Source organism: Egretta garzetta, unplaced genomic scaffold (genome assembly GCF_000687185.1).
Source record: "Egretta garzetta isolate BGI_Z169 unplaced genomic scaffold, ASM68718v1 scaffold524, whole genome shotgun sequence".
Classification (NCBI taxonomy): domain Eukaryota; kingdom Metazoa; phylum Chordata; class Aves; order Pelecaniformes; family Ardeidae; genus Egretta; species Egretta garzetta.
The window spans coordinates 826,591-850,605 of NW_009259336.1; the positions used below are offsets into that span (position 1 = coordinate 826,591).

General features: G+C 35.7%; 1 protein-coding gene across 1 annotated transcript in view; it reads left to right on the top strand.

Annotated features, from left to right (window-relative positions):
- The window catches only part of PIBF1 (progesterone immunomodulatory binding factor 1), a 117,174-nt gene that overhangs the window by 32,847 nt on the left and 60,312 nt on the right, over positions 1–24,015 (top strand). The gene's annotated exons all lie outside the window — the stretch shown is intronic.

The following is a 24,015-nucleotide window of genomic DNA, read 5'->3' on the forward strand; positions in this document are numbered from 1 at the left end:
TGTAAATTTAGGATATTATCTGTGGTAAATTATGAGGTAATGTAAAACTATGGACAGTGATCAAAGCTGTTCGGGGTGAGTTTGTCATGTGTCCTCAATTTTAGACTTGATTCATTGTTTAATCCACATCTTTTTTTCTAAAATGAAAAAGTCAGTTCATTAACCAACTGTACCACCTAGTCATCTACTCAAAGAAAATACTTGACGTGAACTGTTTTTGCTTCAAATTGTTTTTAATTGCAAGTAGTAATCTGATAAATTGTTGTTACCTTAAGCATAGGTACAAATTAATTAAAGCTTTTAATTTTTATGTATAACTCCTAAATTGCAATGGTGATATTACTGAAGAAATAGCATTGCCCAGTATGGCCACAAAGGACTGAAAAAATATCAGTGCTAACTAGTGGTGTGAAAAAACAGGGGTGGTTCTAGATGGGTCAGAGGACTTGATATCCACATTGAGTTTCAGGGGTTTGACTTCAGATTAATTCTAGTTCGGGCTGAATGGGCCCAAGGGTGCTGAATGCCTTTTACTGGTTAGAGTGTGTTGTAGATGTTCTTGGACCCTCAAAAAGGATAGCAAACTCTGAGATGATGGCCCCACAATGCAAATCAAAATGTGGAAATCAAAGCTGGTTAAGTGGGGACAACTAGGAAACTTAGTCAAAACTGGTCTTCTGAGTCAGAATAAAATCCTAATATGAGGCAACTGCGTCTTTCTATGATACCCCTGCCTTTCACTGTGATTACTTACTATGACATGTGGGGAGTTCATATCTAACTGGAAGCTCTTCTGGAAAGTAGGTCCACCATACGATAATTTGAGTATGTACACTTTCTCGTTTCTATTGAAAATATCAACTTTATAATTCTTAGCATGTTTATTTTTAAACTTAAGAACCACAGAGAAACTACTTTTCTGTTCTGCTGTGTACCCCACTCATATAGTGCCTTTTTTTTTTTTTTCATATTGTTGCTTTTTTGAGGAGGGAAGTTCCCCTGCAGTCAGAAACGTAGGCAGAAGGTTTTAAAATGAAAGCTTTAGAGGGGAGAAAAAGAAAGTTGGTAATATGCCATTTGTTGTCATCTTGTTTGGTACACTCATGCTTCTGTCCTCCTGTAGCTTTTTCTAGTGATAAGCTCTCCAATTAAGTAAAACTCTCCTTTCCTCAATTTAAATAATTTGATTAATACTGGGTTTTGGAGTTCAAAGTAGTAGATTATTCCTCAGAAGATTATGCTTTTCAGAGGAAAAAACTTCTGCCTGGGAAAATGGAAAACCCATACTTCTTTAAAATGTAGGTGTCTCTCTTTAAAATTACCTCCCTTCTAACCACAGTACAGGTATCGATACCGTGACTTTTTCTGTATACCAAATTATCTTACCTAAATGAACTGCAGAGTAACAAACTGACATGATGAGATGGAATAAATGCTTTAACAGACCCCAGATTCTGAATTTACTGTGGACTGACATGTGGCAGTTCTGTGGAACAAAGAAATCTTCTGGGATCACCAGAAGCCCCTAAGATCAAAAAGGAATACCTGTGTTGTCCATATTTAAGTGATTATAACAGCTAGTTCTACTTCAGTGAAAACAAGGTGACTCATCGTAGTTACCACTGGTATCATAATCTGTATAAACAAACATGTTTGAAAGCCTCAGAAGTCTGTGGAATGTTGACTGGCCTGAATGGTGGTTAAATAAAGCCCCTGGCAAATCTTGTGATCAGAAGTGTAACTAATACCCAATTTTCTAGTCAAGTGCAGTTATTTTCATTTTTCTTCCTGATGTTTGTGATAGCTTTTTGTAAACAGTTGTTTACAAATGCCAAGAAAATACTGAAGCGATAATATTCATGTAAGAGTAATACTGAGAAAGAATCTGCTGTTTCAACCTCAGAGTAGATCACTATGTCAGGATGTAAGTATTGTTCCTTTCTGTTATTATACAGCTATAAACTCACTGTGAGAATCCACGTTTCATTTACCTGTGACAATGAAAAAAACTTAACTGATTTGATATTTTGGATTAAACTGTGGTCAATGTCACACATGTTCTAAAAAAATTATGACCAAATGGAAACATTTTCACTTTGTTTTAAACTGCTGGTAAGGTGACAAAGACTTTTTTCTAATTTTAAAGCTTTATTACCTCAATTGAAAGCGTCTCAGGGTTGAATGAGGAGAGCAATTCTATAATAGCTCCATCATCAGCTACATAGTAAAGTGCAGATGTTAAATACGTTCCAACTCTTCCTTCTGAATATTCCTGGAGTGTTATTTTCAAACTATTGACTGTTAATCTGTTACTCACTTCTTGCCAAAAAAACCCCCAACCCTACAAAACAATAATAACAAAAAAACAGCACCGAAAAGTAGAACAAATGCATCCTGGTTTCCTATCATTTTTTTCTTCTGCTTAAATTTTCCAGTTTCATATAAGGTGCAACATCAAACTGAAATGGTTCCTTTGTTCAAAGTGGACTCTAAGGTCTAATATGAGGTGAACTTCTTGTATGAGTGGGTAACCTCAGGGGATACCCACAAGAGCCATCTCTTGCCTTTGATTGTTCACTTCCTTTAAACCTTAAGGAGTGTAATGACTTTTTCCAGGGCTGTATAGCTCAGCTCTATCAGTGGAAACTGGTTCAAAAATTCCAGAATTTCCGGGAACACAAGGGAGATCCATAGATGGTGTGATTTTACAAAATCTTACTTTTCTTAGTGACAAACCTCACATGATGTACTCCAGATGATTTTTCTTTTCCTGTCTTTGTAATGGTAAAATGAGAAGTGTAGAAAAATGAAGAGAAACAAAATAGGTATGCGATAAACAGAAAAGGAATATTCAGGAAAATTGTGTAATGGCAATACTTTTCCTTCAACTTTGCAGTGGGCACTAGTTATAAAAAACCCTCAGTTTTGTAAAAGCTAGTGGGAGGTTTAAATTCCTGCCTCTGTCTATGAGACACTAGGATATTTTTAATGATGTACCTTTTTTTTTTCTTACTTGAATATGCACAGGTGATGAAAGGGCATTTTTAAACAATGTTTTTATAGTTGGGTTGAGTAAAGTCAGGATTATGGCTACAAAAATAGTTGAGTTTTAGCTTCTACACAAATTCCAAAGTATTTTGGATTATTATTTAAACATTTCTGGATTGATCTGTTTAGCTCAGCTATTTAAAACCATTCAATTTGTAATGGACAATCAGCTACAGGTAAAAATACCTTTAGGAGCATTTTTAGTGTTCCTATTTAGAAATGCCTTTCTCATACAAAAACCAAAATAGAGTAAAAGTCATTGACATTTCTTGATGGCAATTGTCTGTACTTCATAGGTTAAAAAAGTATACAGAAAGTTCTCTGTATGTTTGTGTTTACCTATTTAATGCTTTTTTCCCCAGTCAGCTGCAAGCCCTGTGTACATTTTGGAGACTTCTTTTAGTCTATCCATTAATCTTTATAATTCAAATCTTTTTTTTTAACCTCTACTTTCTTTGTTCTTTGTAATTGTGGTACTTTTTAGAATTCATTTGGCAGTGAGATTAATGCTATCTGGTTTTAGTCATCTGTCTTAAACATTGTAGGTGATGGGGAGAGGTGATCAATCCTGTTCATAAAATGGGTGTATAAATTAGATGAAATTAAGATCCCTGTATCTTCTTATTAATTGCAGACAAGCGTAAAGGACTATCTTAGATGAGAAGATAATTCAATAAATTCACTGAATAAATAAATGTTCTACTTTGCATTTAGAAACTCTGCTGAGTATGCAGGAATCTCATTATTGGCTTAGCATTTATTTCATTATACATTCATTGTTAATAGAAACATTAAAATTAATTATTTGCTCCTCCTGTTAACATGTTTTTATAATCCGGATGTTGCTAACTGCAATGGCAGGATTCTAATCTGAAAATTATTAAGTCAATGTATTTCTGTGCTAGACTTATTGCTAATATTTAAATAAGGGGCTATTATCTCTTTAAGAGTATTTGTGTAAAATGAGGATTTAAATATGAATAAAAAAAACATCCACGGCCAAAATATTTTTTTGCCAGAGCTGCCATAACCCTATATTAAAAACTACTGTCATAGCCCTTTACTCCCTAGTCGTGGCTGCTACTTTTGTATATGAAGCGCTTTGTAATCCCTTGAATTGAAGAACTATGTAGGTCTTGAAAGTTACTGCTGCTTTAAATCTTCAGTTTCAACTAACTTCATTAGTGTTTTCTGAAGTACTTTTTTGGTAATAATAATTTGCTGCTGCTCTATTTATTTATGACTTCTATAGTATGATGTGTATATGCAATTTTGATACTACTTAGGATTTCTATCAGAATAAAGCCGAGCCCTTTGCTGTCACTGTTAGACCTTCTCTAGATTTCAGCCCTAGCCAATATAATTACTACACATTTCCCACAAAAACAACAATAATCTTGTTCTCCTGATGGAAAAGTCAAGTACAAGGTGCAGCTAAAAAGGTAAAATTTCATGAATGTCATAGAAATTGCTGAAAGACACCCTCTTGGAAGTTCAGAATCAATGCAAAGAAGGCAGTGAAAATACCAGGAGTGATACTATGATGGAGAAGCAGAGAAGTAGTCCATTTCCCAGGTGACTGGGTCTAGTTTGTTCCCAAGCTGTAGAAGCAGCACTGAAGTCCATAAAAAAAACAAATCTATGCATCCTGTATTTCTTCTGAAATGACTGAGGAGGCTCCTACTCTTTCTCCCTTTTTTTCTGAGGGTATGTTTATTTGGAGTTTACATCTTAATGGATGATTCTAAGTTGCATTTTAATAAACAGAAGGAGAAACCCTAATTAGCTGATTTGATGAAATAGATAAACAGTAGTGTTAGGAAGACTGCACACTTGCTAAGGCATGCCTAGTTGTCTTTAGTTGTTCCCTAATAAGGATCTCAAAATTTTACATTCTTAGCTAAGATTGTGTTCTTCCAAAATGAATGCTTTAAAGCCCTGTAACCAGTCACTTCATAGCTATAACTGTCTTGATGTTGTAGAATTATCAATGTCAAGACTCATAGGAATGATAAGTTAGGCTGATGGCTGACCTTTCTGAGCTTCATTACATCTGGAACGCGGGCTTTGAAGTTTGTTCTCTTACTGTGCAAGGAATGTTCGATGATTATATTTATAGCACTAGAAATCTTTTTATTTCAGTTTCTCTTGCCCCAGCTCCTAAGAAATAATTCTCACAAAATATTATTGGCCTCTGAAGGATGCTTTGGGAAGGTTGTAATATGAACATATCCTCATATCATAAAGATTTTCGTTAAGCCTTGATGTTCTCATTTTACCTGTTCATTTCCTGCTAGCCAAAATGCCTTAATCTTAAACCATTAAGATTAGTGAAGGCAAACTGTTAAAATTCTGTGATGGCTATTATGCTGAGTACCTCAGAAACTATTTACTCTTAAGTCCTTAGGGTTTTTTGTAGCCTGGAGAGGATGAAAATGTATCAGTGTCATTTGCTTTCAAAGTTGTACTCAGTTATAAATTCCTCCAAAGAAGCATTATACAATGTAAAGGTGCTGCTTCTTAGATGTCATATATTTCTTGAATTATAGGGTTGAAACTTCCACTGCAGTCCATGATTTTGCTGTGTTTATTAGTATTCCTCATGTATACACAGGTTTTTGTGATTCGCTGTGCACAGCTTGTCATTAATGATGAGCAATGACAGGATAAGCAAATAGGGGTCCTTTGGAACTCATTACCAAATGATGTTCCAGGAGCTAAAAGTTTACATGGGTTAAAAAGGAGCCTGAAAAAGCTCAGAGATAAATTTGAGAATTACTTAACGAGTAGAAACCACATCCAGTTCAGGAAATCCTTGAGCTAGAAATAGTTGAACACTAGTACCAGAGGATTAGGGAGAAATACAATCTACGCAGAGGTTTTTCTTGCTCTTCTCAAAACGTACACTTTTGGCTATAGTTGGAGACAGGATTATCAGGCTATGTGGGCCTTTCGTCTGATACACTACAGCTATTCTATGTACAGCTCTTCTGCGTAGAACAGAAGCTATGAAACGCTGGGAAACTTCTCAACCTGTTTGCATCAAGCCTAAGCTGGATGTAATGACAAGATATAAATGAAAGCATTTATCTGAAGATGAAGTTAATGTGATTTTTATTTTACTTTTTTATAAGATTGTTACATATGTCAGGTTATCTGTGCAAACGGTGTTTATTTCTGGAATGTTTCTAACCATCTGAGCTTGAAGGATTAAATTTGTGTGTGAAGCCCTTAGCAGCATTAGGTAGCCCAAAATACTAACACTTCAGTGGCAGATGAGGAAAGGACCTGTTTATAGGAAACTCCAAGTACACGGCTTTTAGAATACAGAAGAAAACCAAGTTACAAATAATATGACTATATATACATGCAGTGATTGTTAGTTGCATATGTCTACCAAAACTGTGCATTATAATGCCTATTCAAAAGCCAAATTCTTCAAAGCAGGGGTATTGTATTTTCTGTACAGCTGTACGTAAATTTTGATACTCAAATGGTGGCTCTTTATGTAATATTATATTTCAGCCTAATAAACCCATGAAAGTTTTCTTTTAATAGTAATTATCTTCTGGAATTACATTCCAAATTTGTGGTTCTATTCTGATTATCTTCTGGAAAAGGATGTGATGCTGTACTCCTATCTGGACAACTAGCTGTTGAAGAACAGTCTGTCCAAATAGGTGTTTATGTAGTTTGAGAAGGAAGTTACAGCTCTGTAATCTTATGGACCTCATAGTAAATTCATGGGAAACTCTGAAATGTTAGTCATGAAGACTGACACTTATGAGAGAGTGCTTTGGGCTGTGTTTTGGCCAGAGCTTGTCGTCTTCAAAATCACATTCAAAGTGTTTAGAAAATGTTAGGTATAACTGGAAGCCTTAACTCTACTGCTCTCAGCCTGGTCCTCACTTGTATGGTGGTGATACCTGTTTCATCTAAGTAACTCTCATGAATAAGGAAGGCGGTAGTATATTGTTATGGAATTGAGGGTAGCTAGTCCATTTGTAAATAAATAAATGAAGGACTGTAAGTAAAAGAAGGACCATCATACTGTGTTCACAAACATGCTACCAAAACAGTGTACATCAGTGAGATGAGGTACTTTCAGGCTGTAAGCCACAGGGAGCTGTTTGCCTTGGGCATTAGTCCATCCAACATTGACTATGTCTAATTAATCTTAATTGTATTGACGACTTCTCAAAAGAGAGGGACTTATGATATTTACAGGTAGTGCTCACAGCTGATAACGCTGTTCACAACTGATGGAACAACCATGCAAGTCCTTGGCAGCCTGTTTGCTGCTTTCTCTCTTCATGAAATTGGCTTGTCTGGTGACTGGTGCCTCGATGAGGAGAGAATGGGAAGACCAGGGTTGGAGGGCTGACTTCTCCTTTGCATGGTCTTGTTTCTAGGTAAGATTTCCTCAAGAATGTATCCCAGACTTTTTCAAGATTGGCTCAGAGTTGTTTACATTCAGGGAGACCAGTAATTTTTAAAATTTTTTTTTCTTTGAAACTACGTGCCTTTAGCACTGAAGTATTGCATCACATATTGGATAGTGGGAAGGCCATGTCCTTTAGTTTACTCAGTGCAAAGTTATTGCAAAGATAATTTTTACAGCTGTTTGTGTTTCTAGCTAAATGATCTAAAGGCACAATTGTGTCTGCTTACATGACTATCTGAGTAACTGTGTAAGAATATTCTGTGAAACCAGCAAAATGAACATGCAGTTAATGTTCAGTGCATAGTTAACCAGAGTTCAAGAGCTTGCTAAGAAATACCTTGATCCTGGATGGCTGTAAGGTGGTAGTGTGACATGCTAGCAGCATTTTTACCAGACATCATTTAGCCCTAGTGGCATTTAGATGTGACGTGACATTTGAATTGTGGGGACACCAAAAGGGTCATACTGTTACATTTATGATATCAGTGAGTATATAGGTATGAACTAGTTTTATATTTTAAAAAAAAAAAGTTACTTACAAACAGAACTTTAGTAAGACCAAAGTGAGATGAGAACATTTGTTCTGGATGGGCCTCTGAGGGGAGCACTGCATAAAAGCAGATATGCTGTACTGCTGCTTATGGTAGCTAGTGATTAGTGAGAGGATTTGTAATTCTGTGGTAGGAGGAGTGTGGTGAGAGGCAGTAAGGACAGAGAACCTGGGAATTGAAGAAACCCAACAGAGATGGAATGGAAGGGTGCATATGAAAGAGCAAACCAAGAGGCTTTACTACAAGGAATAAAGGGCTTCTGTAGTTCTTACCACTGGGTAGAATTCATAAAAATGTTGCTCGTACAAACATATACTGCCCAATCCTTTCTTATAAGCCCTGTTTATTAGCAGGCTTTTGTACTTGAAAGTAAACTAATGTTGACAGCTTGAAGACGATGTTGCACAGGCCACCCTGCAAACTTTGACGAAGCATGGAAAGGGTAGGGCTTGTGTGCATGCACCCTTTGTAGGTGCTTTAGAAGCAAAAAAATTGCCATAGCTTGTGCCAGCTTCTCATCCACAGAATAAAAATTTCTACAGGCAGCATAACTTGAGAACCTTTCTCTTAAAGGGAAGTAAGCTTCTTCCATCAAGTGGCAGTGTAGTTGTAGAAATAGATGTCCTAGAAATTTAATTTAGGTTCCTTTGAGATGAAGCTTGGGTGTTATGTAAAATGTTAGTCACTTAATCCTTTCATAAAATGTTAGATTTCACAATATTCACGTAAAATGTAAATGTACATAATTTCACTTACAAGCCTATTTCTATATTTCTTCTAAAATTTAAATACTGGTTATATTGTCAAAATGCTGCATCTTTTTGCTGATATTTTAACATATATGCATACACATGCAGTAGTATTTAATCTAGTTTAAGCTTTGATGTGGAACTTGTCATCTGGAATTGTTTTCATGGATATTCTAATTGTTTCATGGAAAGTGTTCGTTGCCATGGGTAAACAGATATAGAAGTGCACTGATTCATCCCTTCTGAAATTTTGCTTAATGTTTGCTCTGATTTCTCTGAGATCTTAACCTTTTCTTTTCCAGAAGTATAATGTAGATTGTAAGTTTCAAGATGCTTCAAAAAGTTACATCTTTCAATTTTCTTGGATACGTTGCTGGGGTCACCAGAACTGATTGTGGGTTGTAGAGAGGGGAAGACTTTGCCCCATTCAGAACCCTACAGGAAGGGGAGAAAGTTTTGTTTGTGCAAAATGGTACTGTAAGTAGATGAAAGTAACTAGAAGCCCTAGTTCTTCCCTAGTTCTTCTCTTGTCTTTATACGCCCCTTGTTTCAAGCAATTAACTGACTCTTGAGTCTCTGAGTATACTCAGTAATACTGTTTCTCTGAACAGTAGAGGATTAACAGTGTGACTGATGTAAATACTATGCCCCTGTGAAATGCCCAGAACTGGGTGGAGTGAAGCCTCGGTTGATACCTTAATTTTAGACTTTTAGACCTAAAACCATGTGAGGAAATATTGTATCTTTTTTTTTTTTGTCTCTTGCATGTTCTTCTAGGACATTTTTGTTTTTACAGGCAGTGTACTTTTTAGAAGCTAGTGGGACTGGGTTTTTTGGTTTTAGATTGGTCCCTTATGACACTCTGTTCCCAGTCACAAGTTGTGAAATCTGGGTTTAATTTCTGTGTTATGTCAAAGTTCTGGGTTTTTTTCCAAAGTATTCTATACGCATAGATAAATGGGGTACATTTCAGGTTTATTTTCTCAGTGCCAGATGAATGCTTCTTTTCAAAGAAAGAAAAAACTTTAAAGTGCATTTGCTGCAAGGTACTTGCATTATTAAAGTGTGCAGATGAACAGAAAGTAGTTGACATGCTACAAGTTAGAAAAGAGCTACCTTATGCTAATTTGTTTGCCTGCCAGGGCTCTCCCTGCATTTTCTTACTTTCTGAAATAATCAAATCTTCCTTTTGTGCTTTGTCTCAAATGGTTATCTGTTTATATAGAACAACTGTATTAAACAGTTTTAGTTTATCCATTAGAGTAAGCAAAAATAATTGCAACCTTTTTTATCGCTAAGTTGGTATCTTTTGGCAGAATTATTTGTGAATTATTTTTAAAGATAGTTTTTACATTTATCTTTGTAAGACTCTCTTGTTATGCCAGCTGTCTAAATCTTTTCATAAACTTCAGTTAAAAGAAACATATTTTCCATGATTATTTTAAAATATAATGTTTACTGGAAGGGAAGTCTAGTGAATTCCCACAGATGAAGTGTGAGTATATTTCTCCCACTTGTAAATGAGTTCTTATTTCCTACAGTACATATTCTGGTACCACAATGAGTCATTTTCAACATGTTTTAGCTTAGCTTCTAAAACATTTAAAAACTTGGCAGATACATGTAAATGAATCTTACATCCAGTTTTAGAAGCTGCTTCCAAATAATATTTTACTAACATGATGACTGTGAATAGACCTTTCAGAATGCAGAAGTGTCCTTTGTGATAAGCCTATAAGCCTAAAAGCATTTGCAGAGGTCTGTCTTTTTTTTTTTTTAACCTTTAACTTGTTTTGGTTTAACCATCCTGTAAAACAGGGATAATATTTTTGTGAAAAAAGCCTTAAGGTTTAGAGGCAAAGTGTTTTTAGTGGAGTATTGTAGCCAGGCAAGTGATAGCTTTTTTTAGGTATATGAACTGAATTTTGCAAAATCCCATGCTGTTTTATTTTACAATTTTAAAACTTTTTCAAAATAAATACAGTGCCATCTCTGGTTCAGTATGATATTGTTTAAGTTTATATACTCCATTCCATTCTTTAATCTGTTTCCTAATATGTTAGCTTGACAGTTCAAATATTAGAAGTGAATTCAAAATTAAATAGTTTGTATGATTAAAAGGGACTTACAGGTAATGGGGGTGGAGTGGGAGGAAAATGGGGGATGCAGACCAGGCACACTTATATTGAAAAGAAAAACAACCAAAACCAACCAACCAACCAAACAAAAAAACCCCAATTGAGAATCACCAGTGTTCCATTTGTGAGAAAGTTTATTTTACTTTCATTTATCTATTAAAGAATATTTCTTATTTTAACTTTCTTGTCCTGGCTTCATGGTATCTGGAACATTTATTATCAAGAGACCTGAGATAATTTGCTCACATGTTAATACCTATGCTTAGACACACTCACATTTCTGCAGTCTGGATTTGAATACCACCATAAATTTTTTCCAATTGCTGGCAGCATTTGTCTTGTCTATGCATGGTAGGGACAACTTTGCAAGTCTGTGATTATTCTCTGTTCCAACTTAACCATCTGTATGTTGTCCACAATGCAACACCATGTTATCAGTAAGTTGTTCTTACTGTAATTACCAACTTAAAAATTTCTTAAGATTTTTATTAGATGCTGAAGAAGATGGGGAAAACATTTAAAACTCTGATTACTAGGCCTTTCATTTAAAGATTACCTGGAATCCCTTTTCCCTTAGTTGTGTGATACAACGTATAAAGGAAACCTGTTTCAAAACCCTTCTACCCTCCTACCCCCCAATTAGTCTTAACTATATTAACTTTTCATCAAGGAGAAAATCGAAAAAAGGAGGGGGAGAAGCTAGTTTAGGGGATTGAGAGTCCCAGTTATTCTGTCAGAAAAATACAAATACATTCTTCTCCTTCCATTATGTCAAAGTTGTTGTGAAACTTGCAGGAGATTGGTGATAGGCAAAAGAAGAAAGGTGAAAAGATGAGGGGTAGGGAAACACATAATGTAAATTAAAAAAGAGATAAAAGAGAGAGCAGTCATGAAACCTTTACTGACTAGGGTTCATCTGAATGTAGAATATGTAGTGCAGTTTACTAGTCGTTCTCTTTAGAACAGTGGTCTAAGCCAGGCGAAGACAAAACAATTGCATGAAGGCATTGGGTGAGTGGAAGGCAATGTATTGGGGATGGTGGCAAGGTCCATTTCTTCAATCCTGCCCATCCAGTTACTTCTGTATAGCTATTTGCAGAGGTGGAAACTGTAGATCTTATTGATGGTAAGATTTGATACACATTTTGTTCTCCTAACACTGAAAACCTTTGAACATCCATTTTTCAGAGATCTCAGTTTCTTTCATACCACTGTTTCAGAATTTTGTGATCTTTTTGAAGCATTTTTTTTAATGTAATATATTGTTAGATTTTTGGATGAGTTCAAACATTAGTTTCTGAGAAAAGTAAGTAAATGTAACATGGATTTCACTACAGCTTTTACTGTGGCTGTCATCAGTCCTGTCTAACTTTAAATGCCTGTGCTGGGATGAAATTGTGTCTGTAAGGTACTTGTTTCTTTCTGTTGACTTATAAAGGGGATCTACACAACTAGCTCAGATGCAGTTACCCACGTTTTAAACATCTGAAGCTAGGTGAGGTGAGTCCACCTGTCTTTTCTGAGTTAAATGAGTTCAGCATAGACCCTTTTCACAAACTCATGGGCTTTGGAGATTTTATGCTTTACCGTCATTCTTACTGAGTCATCTTCCAATGCAGAATCTTTAAGCATTTGTCCAAAAAAAATTGAATGTTTTTATTATGAAGTATGATACACTTTATATGCTGTGCGGGTTTTTGGGGGGTTTTTTTGGTTTTTTTTTTTTGTTGATGGACTCTGCTAGATCTAGAGTTGTGATTATACAACGGATTAGATCTGGTTAATGAAACTACAGAAGGCAGGAAGATACCATGCTCCTTCAAAATTTTCAATCTTAGCTATGTTACAGTAAGTCTTAAAAGAGTCACCACACCCAAATGAAGAGGAAGCTTGTATTTGTCTTTTTAGAGTAAAGTGGAGAAAGCACAGGCAAAAATTGGATAATACACCATACTGTTTCCGTAGTATGAAATGCCTGTAAGTGACTTGGGGTCTAAATGTGACAGCACCATTAAACAGAATATGCAATAACTATACTTAAAATGTAATACATGGTTGATAAGTATGGGTTTTACACATGCTAATGGATTTCCAGCAGGTTGTCATAGTGATATCTGGGGGCAGATTTTCCTTGACTAGATTCCACTGAAGCCTTACCAATACCTCCTGTTCTCAAGCACCACCTAACCTCAGAGGCACTTAAAATCAGTCTGCATTCCAAGTTGGAGCACATTTAGATAGAGTTCCCTATGCATGCTCGGAAGTCTCCTGGTTTAGAAGGCTAAGTGCTTATTTTGATATGGGTAGGGAGGTGCTTGAACTCTGTTCAAGTCCCTGAAGGGCCTGTTTTTATTAGATCATGGCTAACTCACTCAAAACCGTTGAGTTCACTCCAGAACACTGTTAGAAGAGGAGGTAATGGCTAAATTTGCCTCTTTTGTAACCTGCTTTGAGCACTCGCCCAGGAAGTTCAAGACCTTGGCCCTTTCCCTCTCAGCCTCCCTAATTATTTAAACAGTTTTTGATGTTACCTGGAAGTTATGTCAATTTGCCCAGAATTATTGGCAACAAGTATTGATACACATACTGCATGAGTCAAGAAAATGCCACAAAAGAAGAAAAATAAACAAACATGAGGGATTTTTTTTGTGAAAGCTGATCATACAAATCCTCAAGAAAATAAAAATTCAATTCAAATATAACTTTTTTTAATCCATGTTAATTGCTTTTTTGCATTTCTTTTTCCATTATTAGAAACAAAACCCTACAAATGTGGATATTGGCAATAAAGTAGTTACCTATAAGTTTATAAACATAATTTTGAGAGTGAGCCTTTTGGGTCATTGATTCTTTTGTCATTGCATGTAACCTTTTCATAAATTAAACTCTGATCTCTATTATTCCTAGTGGAAGCTCTTCTAGTTGTCATGTTGGAGTTTTAATTTCTGTTCTAAGATTATTTTCTCCTGATTTATAGCAAGGAGTTCTGATGCAAGCATTAGTCCTCAAGTATCTGTTGTTTTGCCCTCTTATAATCTTAGTCAGACTTTATTTTCCTAGATTGAAGCTTATCTGACTTCTCATGGGATAGATTCCTTGTTCTCTTGAACAACCAAGTACCATTTCTTCTAATCTTAACCTTCCTCCAACACTGATAACTGGAATTCTGAACAATATTTAAGATAATTTCCTGATCTGTCTTGTATGATACCATCATTTTCACTAGATGTACCTTAGTGATTCCTGGAACTGTCTTTTGCATAGTTGGATCGTCTTTGCAGTTTAGTTATCCTGATATGTAATGTATCTATATCCTTTGCCTCAGTCCATTCCAAGTGTCTGGATGCAAAGAGATACCACCTTAAGTTTTCTAGCCCTGCTCTAAGTCCTGGATTTGTATGTACATTCTTATTTGGTTTTGTGATTATGCTACTGATGTAGGAATCACACTAATCCAGCATATCAGAGAGGCACATCACTCTGGAATTTCTGCTCCAAGTACTCAACATGAGATACAGCTCACCTAAATGTGGGTGTACACAGCATGGCTACTACAAAGGAGTTGCAAACATCTAAGATGTCATTACAGTAAGTGGAAACTTAGTAAGCATGATCAGTGGGGTTTGGAGAGCCATTCAGCTGACCAAATAAAGGTTGCTGCCTCAGGGCCGCAAAGGGTTCTCTTTATAGTTTTTTGACTGCAGTGACTAGGTTTCTACCAGTCACACTGGGGACGTAACTTACAGACAGATGCCTAAGCCTTTCTGAACTTAAATTTAAAAATCACAGAATGGTTGAGATTGGAAGGGACCTCTGGAGGTCATCTTGTCCAACCACCCCACTCAAGCAGGGCCACCTAGAGCCAGTTGCCCAGGTTCCTGTCCAGATGGCTTTTGAATATCTCCAAGGATGAGGACTCCACAGCCTCTCTGGACAACCTGTGTCAGCACTCTGTCAATCTCAGTAAAAAAAAAAAAAGGGTTTTCTGATGTTTAAATGGAACCTTCTGTGTTTCAGTTTGTGCTTATCACCTCTGGTTCTGTCAGTGGGCACCACTGAAAAAAGCCTGGCTCCATCTTCTTTGTGCCTTCTTAGAGGTCTTAAGCGTACACCACACAGGTAGCAATGAACTGTATCATCTAAGCAAACAATGGAGTCTTTAATCTGGAAGCTGTAAGTAGTAGTATGATGGTACAATAAAAGATAATGTCACATGAATGTCAAGGAATCTCTATAAACTTAACCCCTACAGCACTTTCATAAAGGAAGCATTTGAAACATTTTAGAATTGGATTTAGCAAAATTCAGTTGATGCGAAATACAAACCAATCTTATGTTAGTGAGATAAGAGTAGATTGGCTGTGAGTAGGTTTTATTTCTATTTTCCCGTCCCATCTTCCTTACCTACAACATTCTCCAGACTGAGATGTGATATGATTGCCTAAGCAATGATTCCTGAAACATGTTTTCAACCTATATTTTTATTTTTTTTAAATGTTAAGGTATTCAATGATGTTTCAATAGCATACAAAAATTGAATTGCTTAAAAAAGAAATCAAGTAGGTTTCAAAAATTATAATTTTATCTCTGGTGTATGATACTAACCAATGTAAACTTGTATTACTGAATTGTGGGAGAAAAAAATAATGTTTATGAAAAGTGCAAATACTTGTAAGTTGGTTCCTTGTTTTTATCATTCAACAGTTCATAAGAAAACTGTCCAGTCATTTTTTTCTGTATTAGCTAGTTATGAAAAAGCATAAAACAAATTACATGGGGTTTTCTGTAATTTTTGTGTTTGCCTAAGTCTTAACTCTTTTGTACATTTTATTTAGCAGCTACCAGATTTAATTGTTATGAAAGCATTGACTAATGTTACTTTTTTGTCTTTTAGAAATATGTAGGTTTTAATCACATTTCTTTTGCTAATTGATAGTCATATAGACTATCCCTCTATGTCCTATTAAACAGAAAGTGTTTGGTCAGTAAGAATGCCTTTTTAATACACTCTGGGTTTTAGGAAGAGAGTAGTATAAATCATGTTACAGTTCAAACAATAGGTTTACCTTTCACTTGCTTGCTACAGTTTTAATATTTTACCTATGTAATATAACTCATCTGTGAAATGATTAGACATGTTTAAGCATCACTTCTTTAAATTCTCTCTTATGCTATTAGTGCTTATTATTTTTCCATAATGTTTGCAGTTCCAGCAGTTTTTGTACTTGCTTGCCTTGGCCTTCCTACTCTACTTGCCACCCTACAAAATAAATCTTAATATATTCAAATTGATGCCGAGATGCCAGCAGTACAAATTATAATGTATGATTCATATTACATACTCTTAGAGCATTTATTGGTGCGCTAGTACATTCCTATGAAATGACAGTGTCAGATAAATTTATATATGTAAATGTACAATCACTGAAAAAGATTGTCTTGATCTTGCATGTGTGCACATTTCATATCGATTCAGTGATCTTTAAATACAGTTAGCAAGTAGTCATTTTCTGTTACTGCCACATTAGTGCTTAAATAGAAAATGAACCATTTTAAAACAGTCTTCTGAAATACTAAACAAAATTTGTTTGAAAATTAGAACCGTGATACATTTTCAAAAATAAAAATTGAATTTGTGTATCTGCGGGGGGAATATAATGAAGAAGGATCTCCTAAAATAAGAAAAAAAAAATTTAAAAGGTAACTGAAATGTGATTGTGCCAAATGAAAGAAGAATAGAAGTAGAAACGTGGAATGGGAATTGTACATGCCATTAGAGCAGTGGAAACTTGAGTTCATAGCAGAATAGTACCAGAGCACTTTGTGTTGTTACTTTTGTTGTAATTTAAAGTATAAAATCTGACAAAAATATTTGCAATAGCAATTGACTTTTCTTTATTAAATCCACAGAAATCCATAAATTAATATGCACGTCATAATTCTCCTTCTAGTGTATAGTTTAATTACTTTTCTCTCTGCAAAGTTTATGGTCCTATTTTCTGTCTTAATAAGAGTAACAAATGCTGCAGTATGCTGTTTATTTTATTAATCATACTGCATGCCATATTTGATCATGATCTGAGAGATGCGTTGAATTACTTTAAACACATGCTTTAGATTCCTATAGGTCCATAGTACAGTTGTTGAACATACCCTGCATTTCTAGAGAAGCAAAAAAAGATTGTTCGCATTCATACAAGAGCTTGCTTTCAAGCCAAGAATGACAGATGCTGGTACAGCTGAGAAATGTAGTGTTTTAGGAAAACACTCAAACAGTAGTTAACTTAGGTCAAAGTAGAAAAAAATGAATTTAAGATGCCTTCATCTAGACTGGAGTTAAAAGTACTTGAGGTGTGGATGTTGGTTTTACAAAGTGTCAAGGATTATGTTCCAGTTCAGTAAATCTGCAATATCTGAATGAAAGAAATAGTTCTGGTTTTTGCTTTTATTAATTTCAAATGTGCCTACTTTCTTGTATTCCTTGTTTTAAGTAAATATATTTGCAAGATTTTTTTTTTATTGTTTTTATTTTCATGTTGTAGAGGATGCGTTAAATGATAGCATACTAAGGGATGGTGAAAAGGGGAGTTGTCTGTACCTAATCCAAATTTTTTGTGGCCTGGATTTGACTTTACTGTGCCAAAGCAACATATTTGTCCTATTTTAATGCTGACGTGATCAGCTAGAGTGTTTAAATTCATTCCATGTGCTATGGTGAATAATTCACATGAGTGATTGTCATTTTTAGCAAGAATATAAGATAGTAAATTGAAATTTGAAAAGTAAAGTCTTATTAAGACTGAAGTACTGAATTGTATAGCATCGTGTATAATAATGCTATGGTTAGCATTAATACACAGTATTGTAGGAACACAAGAGAGGTAGTGGCACAGACTCAACAGTGTAGCATTTAATGTACCAAAAATCCCAGCACACACTATTGCACTTAAGTGGTGATAATTTTGGTTCCTAAAATACTAAAAATGTGTATGCCTTTACCTAAATAAGAAAAATAGTTGTTCTGAATTTAGAAAAATAAAAAAGTCCCTTAAAGATGGCATAGAAGTAATAACTTGTCAAATCTGTCAGTCATTAATTTTACAAACCCTCAAGTAATTCTTTATAGTCCAGCAAGGAAATTTGTGAAAGGTATTTCTTGTCACTACAAAAAAAAAAAATCAAAGCATCTATAGCGAGTGAAAAAGGTACGATTCTGTAGTTGTAGCAAGCTTTATTCTTTGATTAATTTGTAATGTTGTGTGTGGTGGTAAGTGACAAATAATCAGTAATTAATTTGTCTCTAAAAAGGTATTATATTTTATATAAACAAGCAAGTTATGTTGATTTGGAACAGGATTCATAAAGAACAATCGCTTCTATTTTGAGGATGCAATTTTAAAATGGAATAAAATGCTAAATATTCTGTATCTTACCAGTGTTGGTGTTACAGGCAGAGTTGAATTAGCTTTGTTTTTTATTACTCTGAACGGGTGAATTTCCCTTGAAAGTTTAAAGAAAATTGTTGAAACAGTTTAATCCATGGGCCACTTCAAAATTATATCCGTTTAGAATTTGGCATGTATCTAAAATACTGTTTCTGTCAAAGCAGATATTCTTTACTCTTACCAGCGTATTTTAATTCAAATAAGCATTAATTCAGGAAAGTCCCATGTTTTATGTGTGTCAAACAAGCTATTCTCTGTGGTTACTTTTGGCTATGTACGTATATACAGTTCACTGTGGTTTTGAAGGCATCTGATCTAACTTTATACTAGTCCACTCATATGCTGTTACTAGTTTCAGCACAAAGTGAAGTCAAGTCTAATTTACTGTTCTGTTTAGCTTATGTATTGACTGGAGTCTCGGAAAATGTTACTCATTATTGAAAGCCCAGACCTCTTCTTGAAAACCTGCTGTGGCCAAAAGAATTGTAAATCTTAGCAGCATTCATCCAGAAGTAACAAGTTTTTAATGAAATACCAGTTCCCTTAGGTATTTGTCTCCACATATGTGCATTCATACACTCAAGTCTAAGGACAGTTTCCTTTGTTCTCAGTATTCATGCATGTCACCTATAATCATCAGGCCTGCATTCTCACACTTAGTCCCTTTCAATGTGAAGCTGAGGATAACAGAGCATGAGGTCCAGAATTATACTGTGATTTCTGCTTTTTTGTCACTTCTCCAGAGGTGTCACCTCCACCAGTAGCTTTCTCATAGAAGGTAACTTTCTCAAATTTGACACTCACGTTTTTTGCTGACTCTGCTTTAAAGAGGGAAAATGGACATTTTGTGCAAGGTCCAAAACATTGATAAAAAAAGCTGTTATTAAAGATTTCAGGAGGAATCTCTTTTTGAAAGAGTCTGTGAGCTCCTTGACAAAGGCAGGAAACCTGGATGGAGATCCTGTTTTGAGTAAAAGTGGTTTTGATCTTTACTTCCTAAGATCTGTGCTGCCATGACAGAGACCTTTTGCCTCATCTAAGGACCGCATTCCAGTAATCTGCTGATGTAAGGCTTAAGCTTTGCTCTGGAGGACAGTTTATGCTTCCATATAGCTGGAACTTAAGAATAGGAAAAAATATTCACACAGTCCTCCACCTGTAAGTTCAGTATCGTTATATGAATAATGATGGGGTGTCACTATTTTAATATAATTTACTAACAAAGTCAAAATGAGACCTCCTCACTTAGGAATAACTGATCAAATGGAATTGATTCATCAACTGATGGGAGTGTTGAACACATTACTAAAAAGGATTGCTTGTTCCTAGTGAAAAGATAATTAAAGTGAGGAGTGATGATTTAAGAGCTATTTTCAAAGAACTTGGAGATAACACAAGATTGATCATCTTATCTTAGACACCAACAAGGAAGTAAGCGTAAATCTTTCTCTTCAAATTTGGATGAATCGGGAACGAATTTGAGAAGGGGTTTGGTTTTGGTTTTGTTTTTTCTGGATTTTTTTGTTTGTTTGTTTTTTATTTCCTAGCTAGGAAAGCTGCTGAGTGTTTTTCCTGTATTGCTTTTGCTGACCAGAATCATCTGCACAGTAAATCCCCAATAACCTGTAACAGAGGGGATTCTGCTAATGGAAATATAATTAATAAAGTTCTTATTATAAGACTTTCTACATAGAAGTTGAGGAGACTGCTGGTATTCTTGAAAATTTTGCTTTGAAATTGGGTCAGATTTGTCATATGAGCCTCAGACCCTTCCCCTATCAGGAGGACTGCTAGATTGTCAGAAGTAGAGTTTTCCTACTCGTCACAGGCATTGGGTAGCCTGATAGGAGAAAGTATTTGTTAAGGTGTGTGTGGCAGGGTCAGTCAGATTCTTGACTTATTTTATGGCTAGGTCACTGATCTTTCTTGAGGTAATGTGACTAGTGCTTCATTACATACTGTAGTTTGAAATGTTTGGCCCTTTAACTCTGTTAGGCAACAACAATAATTCCTTTCCCTCTTATTTTTCAGCAGTGGTGTTCTACACTGCTTGTATAGCTGACATGCTTTCATTTGATGGTAATAGACTCAAATATTTTAGATACTTTGTGTGTGGCAAAGTGAACCTAGGGAACCCTGATGTCTCAGAGCTTTCCCACTGGATGAAAAAGCTCTAAAATTTGTAATCATAATCTAGTAGAGCCTGTGTCATAGTGATGGTTCCCAGCACAAGTTCACCCCTGAGATTTGCACGGCTGTGTTTTAACTCCTGAAACCCTTAGGCTTTATGTTGCTTTCAGGATGATAATTCTGCAGTTCTTATTGAAGATTCCCTACCCATACTCATGGTGTTTGTGTGGGGAATACAGCTTGGAGTCACTAACATTGTGGATGTCCTGAAGCAGAAATCAAATTTACCTGTAGCTGTTCTTTAAGGTGTGTTTTCTGTATGCATGTTCACAGCGCACCCTTTTTATTGCTTGCCTTTGAATGTCCATTTATGGTTACCAGGAATTTTGAGATTGGGAAGAAGTGAAAATGTGGGCCAAACTCCACCCAGTTTATGTAACAGTAAGTATTACAAATGTGCCCCATTAGTATTGCTGAGACAAGCATGCTTCAGTGTCATGTACCTATAAACGCTGCATCTTCAAGAACAGCTGACAGTAAGATTTTCTTGTTTTCTCAGACTGACTCCATTTTGAATTAAGGCAAGTTGAACTATTAGCCTATTAAGTGGTTTTAGATTAAACTTAGAGTCTGGTTCCAACCTGGTTCAGACTTTTAACAGTGGGAGAATGGAATGTTGAGAATAGAGCTCAGAGTGGAATAGAGTTTAAAATACTGTGGAAAAACATTAAACACCTCCATCTACTTAAACCTTCTTGTAATAAAGAAGGCAAAAGACTTACACATTGCACAAAATAAGGTTAACTGAAGTACAGTAGTAACTAGACTGTTTTTCAGTCATGACCTAAGTATTCACACAAAACTGGTAACTATTATGGTCAGACTGAAGTGCAACAGTTCATTCTTCAAATTTTAAAGGGAAATTAACTTTTCCTATCTGTAAGTCCCCAGTCAATGGAAGTCTTTCTTGTAAACCGTAAGAATACAAAAGGTTAAAGCTGTGGTTTAACATACTATTCAGTGAACGGGTTCCCTAACTTTTATCAAAGGAGTTAATGTTAACAATATGACTATGTTAGAGAGAACTTCCCAGCTGCTGTTCAGTGAGTACAAGAATTGCATCTTCAGTAGCTTCATTAGATGCATGATAGATGCAGCTGTATTCTAGGGCTCCTAGCAGAAAGAATGGATGATGGCAGGGATTAAATGATACAAGCATTGAACACAGAGTAGTAGGAGCTTTCTCTTTTTATTTCACAATAAAAAGATGTCTACTTTGATATGCTATGATCTCAATGTTAAAAGGTATAGTCTCCAGGTACTCGGTTGGGGCAGGGAATATTTGGAGATTGGGAGTGTCTTGTCTACAAGCCCTATTAGGGTAAAAGACCCAAAAGAACAAACACTTGCTTTCAAGTCCACTACAAGAAGAAGGAAAATTATATTTCTCAGACGTAGTTATTGCAGGGATTGTGATAGTTCAGCTGAAGAAAGAATTGTTTAAATGGTAAGAGAGAATGGAGAAAAGGGGAGGAAAATACGAAAATTAAGACAAAGATATGTATGAAGGGAGAAGAAAGCTGGACATAATTAGAGGAAGCAGAGAAACAGAGAACTTGGTTAGTCTAAGAATTATATGCGCTGACATAAATAAAAGTATTTTTTGGTGTGGTTTCTCAGGAGCCAGGTGATAGTTACATCACTTCTAAGACTCTTCTTAGAAGGTATGTTTGAATTTTTTATTGCAAAGCCCGTCAATATCCCCATAATTCATGAATTCTGGCTTCCTTCTTTTCAAACCTGGATTTTGTTTTCTCTTTTTTAACTGCTTTACACAATACTACTCTTCTCAGATTAACAACTTTAGTAGTAAGAAAAAGAAGAGCTGTGTAAAGACAAAGTTGTGTCTATCTATAAAAATTATGTTAAACTTGTCAGATGACTGATAAAATATAGAAGAGTATGTTCTGAAAGCAAATATGCTCAAGAGTGGAGACAGCTTGGAGTTAGCTGATGATATTTCAAAATAGTTACTGCATTTTTAAAGTATTTTCATTTTTCACATGCCTCAGCAGGTAATACAGGATAATTTGATAACTGAAGAATTTATTGGAGTAGCCTGCTTTATAGAAAACATAAATTCATTGGACTTTTTCCTGCTTAGAAATGAAGAGAAATGAGATTTTCATTAGTGTCATAAACAGCTTACTGATGTATCTGTTCAGGATTCATTTATTACTCTGCTTGAAGCTTTTAAGAGTGTGTGGAACATGGCCTGTAGCTCCTTCCTTTTGTTTTGAGCTGTAAGAGTATCTTCCATGTTCTCTTATGCTACTGAAGCTGTTGTCTAAGTGTGTTTATTGTTCTTACAATATCTTCAAAAGATTCTCTGATTGATCTGAAGGACTTGTACGGTTCAGCAAAATAATTTTTAGGAGCAATGAATGATTCGTTTCTGGATAATGAGACACACACAGATATTTACATCTTAAGACTTGTAACAAACCAGTTATTATATAACATTATTTGATAGTTGTCTCTAAAGTCGAAATGCAGTTGATGAGCTTGTTTTTTAAGTCATATGAATGAAGGGAGATCTTCATGCTGTGTCCTTTGTTTGCCTGTTAATGGTAACGTTAATGTGGTTCCAGTTGCTATCACTGCATAGGAAAGGATATTTCACATATCTTAGTCTTGAAAGAAGACAGATCCAGTAATGCTACCCTTTGCTAGCTGTTGCCATTATTGTGTCTTTCTGTCCTGTCCTTTGCTTTTCTAACAAAAACTTCTCTGAGCTAACCAGTTGCACTGAAGCGTGCCTGATGGCCTACAGGCGGCTTAATGGAAGTTCCTTTAAGTTCTGACAGACAGATGAAAATCCATGAATTTTTCCAGTATCATACTTAGTTTAAAACAACTGCTGGAAGTACAGTTCTTGTAGTCTTTGGTACATGACTTTTAATATCTTAATAGCTTCTATGTAACATTCAAATGCTAATAAGTGAATGCAAATTATCTTGTGACTACACATTGTCCTTCTTATCTTTGAAGGGAACTAATGTTATTTTGTAAACAGCAAGTTCAGTCTTAGCCAGCAGTGTACCCTGACAGCATCCTGGGCTGTATTAGCAGGGGAATAATCAAGAAATCAAGGGATGTCCAGTTCTGGGACATCAATACAAGTAACATAATGATAAACTGGACTGAATCTAGTGGAGAGCCACCAGAATGGTCAGGGCCGGAGCACTTGCCTCATGAGGAGAGGCTGAGGAGGGGGGTTGTTTAGTCTAGCCACTGGGGCACCAAACAGCAGCACCCCCAGTGCCTACGAGGAGGTCACCAGGAAGATGGAGACAGGCCCTTCAAAGTAGGGCATGACAGGAGGACAAGAGAAGAACATCAGTTGAAACAGGAGATTCTGACTCAGTATAAGGAAGAACTTTTTCACTGCAGCCAAATGTTACTGTAGGCAGTCTCTATCCTTGGGAGTTGTCAAGACCCAAGTGGCTG